Consider the following 5193-nt stretch of genomic DNA (forward strand, 5'->3'; position numbering starts at 1 on the left):
TTGGCCAGGTAAGAGTAAGTAGCTTGACAGTAATTCATATTAAAGATTCAAGCAAGCTTAATAGAAAATATATATACAGTGTGTCTATTCTTAAGGCATAATTCCAAGCACTAAACCACAGATAGACTACAACGTATACTTGCATTGATCATTTCCTTTAGACAGAATCCGCGGCTAAAGGACATATTCCCCAGTAAGCACAATGAATGCCACAGAGCAACTCATTACTCATTATACAGAGAAATGCCTGTTGTTGTGATGCTCCTGAAGTGTACCTGGCCATTACATATGTAGGTCTATTGATTTGATTTTTCCAGATTCACTTATTTAAACTTCAACTATTTTCTTACTTCACAGTTTCAAGTCGACATTGATCAGAATATCATAGAAATAATTAGGATAAAGAATTTATTTTCAGGAAAAAGAAAAATAGGCAATAAGAAAATGCCAACATTGATGAATACCACAAAATTTGTTTGTAGTAACCATTATAGCTATAATTACAGCCATACGTATAGCCAGGGCCACCATCAAGGGGGCACAGGGGGTACATCTGTACCGGGGCTAAAGGGGGGCCTGGTTGTGCTCGAAGGTTCATGCAGCACTGAAGACCCGAACCCTCTTATCTGAAAAGACCCAAAGCCATTGCTCTGAAAAGACCCAAAGCCGTGCCGAAGACCCAAAGCCGCCACTTCAAAAAGACCCGAAGCCGCCACTCCGAAAAGACCTGAAGCTTCTGCTGCGAAAAGACCCAAAGCTGCCTCCCTCGAAACGACCCGAAGCCGCAGCACAGTTTGGATTTCAAGGTTTGCATATTATATAATATGCATATTACATATTAACTAAGTGCCTATTTTCTGCCCGTCTATGAAATCAATACTCGAAACATCACACAAATGCATGCGGTACGTCTCAACCGAGCATTCTAAAAGGTTTTAGTTATATGAGAAATGGGGCATGGAGGAGATACCATGCAGACTTGGCCGCTGCAATCGATAGTCTGGGCAACATATCATATAGACAGAGCTATGCAAACGTGTCAGGGCTACAGCAGATGATAGGGTATTGGCAAGCTTCCCTAAACCTTGCTCCCCCATAAGTCAAATGATAAATCCATTAAAAACTGATCACATGATTATAACACATTCACCAAAACTTGTATAAAACCACCCTTAGATTTAGAACAATTGACTATAAGTGATTTTTTTAAATATTCTATGGGGCAACAATGTTTTTGAAAAATTTTATGGGGGGGAGCACTGGGCAATTTTTTTATTAATATGGGGGCCCTGGCTACCAAATTTTGTTGTACTGGGCCCTGTATAGCTGTCATAAAAACGTATTGTTCTATTTTAATGAAATAAACATTAACTTGGTCTAGTTACATCTCATTTTTAACAGAAAAATACACCAGGAATCACTGTATCAGTAAAAATATTAACGCAACATCAAGAACAGTACATGGAATCCAAATTGGCAAAAGATAATTGCGTGAAATAACAAGAACTTGATGATATGCAGAACAGAGTTCTAAAGTCTACTGAACAACTGAAGAGGGAGGAAGAACATATTTTACATGTTTTAGGTAGGAGATATTGTGGCTATTGTAAATTATTGTAATAATGTCTGTAGGACAGCTTAACAGCTGTAACAGTATCCTCTTCTTTTTATTTTTTCCTTAGAGCCTGCTTATTTCCTGTCTTATAGTGAATGGGCTCTTCAGCTGTATCCACTTTATTTATATTGTTAACCGTCATCAACTGTTTCCAAAGCTGTTTTTACTAGCTAAATACATACAAAGAGACAAACAGTTTCCATGCAGAATTGATTTTATGAGGATGTTATACACACAGTATATTTCAGTTGTCTTTGAAACCATGACTTTCCTGCATTGTGTCTAACTCGCTGATACTAGAAGCCACATTTCGAAATACAGGATCAGATGCAAAAACATATGATGGTCTTTGTGTCCAGCAGTCAGCGGAGTTGTGCAAGAGTAGCAGACTGGGGGGGGGTATATGAGCATCCTATCGAACCTTACCTAACTTGAATGTCAGATGTGCACAAATGTAAGGTGCTGTGTTGGATGGCAAATCTTCCATGTAGTTTACTCATCATTAGATTATATTTTTACCTGTGCAACTACATTCAATTTGTAGGATGAGATCTGTTTATCTGGCACCATCCTAAAAAAAAATCTTCTTTGTAGTTTAGCTCTGAGTAGCAATCTCCAATCCACAAAGACAGCAGTCCATTCTTACATCTGTTCTTAGCTGTGATCCCTGTAATTGATATACCTTTTTGCTACACTACTATATGAATGGGAAAGGCTAACTGAAATAAAAATAAATTAACTAGCATATTTCTGAACAGGAAGCAAGTCATGGAAATTGTAAGTCACGCCCTTTTATAATAATGGCTGTTTTTCCAAATTGTCTTCTTTTCATAGCAAAAACGATATTCCTACTTATTAAATTCAGAGATACGAATAGCAGCTACAAATTCAGCCCAGAAAGCATCACTGCCAAATACTCTGAATGGCTGCTGTCAGAAATTCAACAAAGCATGGCTGACATATTTTCATTAAAGTGAGAAACAGTAATACATTTACCTGTCCGCGTTGCTGATGCACACTTGTGAAACCCACAACATTTCACTAATACATTTTAATAATACAATATAAATAACCAAATACAAATACACTCCTTGTACATTTATAAATAATTACATACAAATTTAGTTTTGCTACTACAAACCTTTAGTATGCACTTTTCACATCCAAGCAATTTTATGCAGTAAAATTTGAAAATATAAAAAGCTTAAATTTAGTTTGGCCACTACAAACCTTTAGTATGCATTGTAAGTAGATTTTCCTTTAACATTTTTGAGTCATCAAGACTTTCCAGCCAGAAGGAAAATGAGACTTGTATATAATACAAAATATATAATATCCTCAAAAAGAATTGGCGATGAAAATGAGGAGGGTATTAAATTTGCAGGTTTAATAAACACATTTAAATTGGATATGTTACAGCATCAATAAACCACAGCATAATACCTACTGTATCAAACATTTCCATTTTAGTTACTAACAAGTCATCAGTTTAAGTGGCCATTACACCCAATAACCCCTGTCTAATGTGAGTTAACCACATTAAAAATCCAGAATGATAGTATCAGAATGGAAATATGTAAAAAAATAGATATTTATTTTATATATAATATATTATAAATCGATGGAATGTCATTGGCCTTTTTAATTATAGAAATGTTTTGTAAAGCATAAATATGATGTCCAGCCCTATGCTGCATTGCCATGGTCAGTATTATAGATATTGGTATTTAGACATGGCGCTTTTGTACAGCGCAGTGGAACTGGAACTACAATCAAAACATATGACATGCCTCACTTAAAAGGAAGCCAGAAATATAAATTCACAAGTGATTTTTTTGACATCCATTAAAGCTAACAATTGCATTTGATATTTAACTGAGGACTTTTTACTGCTAAAATTAATCTTAATGGGTTATTGGCCTAATTTCATATACAAACTATTTTTCAACATTCACACCCAACATACACAGTGCTAGTTACTAGTTTGAGTATTATTATAATATTATTTCATAGGTAACATTTATACAGCACTTTGTACAGTGATTTTATTTGGCCTCTGACCTTACAATTTATAGGAAATTAATGTGAAGCGATGGAGGACTATACTGGTGAAGAAGAAGCAAGTTCAGAAGAAAACTTTGCAGTCCCTTGGATGCCTCATCCTTTTTCGTTATTACTGATTCCTTCTACTGCAGCAAGCACTATTTCAAGAAACACTGAGCCTATAAACAAGATGAAATTCCATGATTCCAAAACATCTGCAACCACTGTATGCTTTTTGAAAATTAATATATTATGTTTATAATTTATTGACTATAGTCTTACAGTATAATTAAAAAACCCAGCAGTCACAGGAAATGAGGACAACCCAATCTTTAAATGGACCATGGATATCCCCGACGTAACACAATCAGATATTTTAAGCTATCACTCGAGAGTAATGAAGCTACTCCCAGCGAGCAGATATCAAGAGATGTCCCTCCAAATTTTACACAACTCCTATCTTACCCCCCTTAGAAGACATAAAATGGGAAATCTCTCCTCTGACAACTGTCTGCGCTGTTACTCACCGAAAGCTGACTTACTACATAACCTCTGGTCATGCTCAAAACTGCAAACATTTTGGCAAGAGGTGGTCGCTTACGGCGGCCAGGTAATCGGGAAACCCCTCCAACCACTAATTGAATGGGCGTTGTTTAGCCACACTGCACTCTATACCCAGCTGTCGAAATCTGAGAAAAGCCTAATGGGCAGACTAGCTGCAGCGGCAAGAAAAACGATCTTACAACAATGGTTGGCTGCGGAATCCCCATCTATTCTGATAGTCAAACAAAAATTACACCACTTGTTCCATATGGATTGGTTGGAAGCAATGACCAGAAAAGAACACAATGCTTCAAAATTCTTTGACACCTGGTTGTCATACATACTGTCACTCCCACATCACACTAGATATCTTACAGTCTACACATTTAGACGAACTACTTGGTACGATGTGGAAACACTCAGAGATCACCCACTTGTGATGGAGTCACCCCACTACCTCGACAACTGGCAGCGCGAACAAGACGGGCTGGCCTTTGCACCCCCCAGGAGTCATCAGATAAACAGAATGTTGGCAACGTACCCACCGAGTCCCTCTTAAAATCTAATACTATAGTTAGAGCTGTATGTTTTGTTATTATTGTTGATACATCATCTATACACACTGTTCAGCTTCCGCAATATTGGATCTAACTGTGTATATCAATGCAACGAATGAACGTATACTATATATGTTGTTACTGAATAAAAAACATGTTTAAAAAAAAAAAAAAAAAACCAGCAGTAACTGCTCACGCTAGCTCTAAGTTTCAGTGATCAAACATGGCATTAAATGTGGTCACATGGAACACTTTCAAATGGTCTCCTGGAATCATAGCAACCCGCAGTTTAAACATTTGAGTCCTTAGCTTATTGGATATCACCAGTGTGTTTAATACACACAATTATCTTGTGATTTAGTTAAAGCTTGCAGCCGCTGGGTCTGCTGTTTGATAGTTATGCTAGTGTACATCAGGGAGGCCCCTGGTGATTAC

At 36.9% G+C, this 5193-nt stretch overlaps 1 long non-coding RNA gene across 1 annotated transcript; it reads left to right on the forward strand.

The window, feature by feature from the left end:
* Nucleotides 1-1407: 1407 nt before the first annotated feature.
* LOC121396872 lies at nt 1408-4936 on the forward strand. Its single transcript, XR_005963235.1, has 2 exons — nt 1408-1585; nt 3691-4936. It is a non-coding gene; the product is annotated as an uncharacterized LOC121396872 (long non-coding RNA).
* Nucleotides 4937-5193: the final 257 nt, after the last annotated feature.

This window comes from Xenopus laevis, chromosome 8L (assembly GCF_017654675.1).
Source record: "Xenopus laevis strain J_2021 chromosome 8L, Xenopus_laevis_v10.1, whole genome shotgun sequence".
NCBI classification, from domain to species: Eukaryota; Metazoa; Chordata; class Amphibia; order Anura; family Pipidae; genus Xenopus; species Xenopus laevis.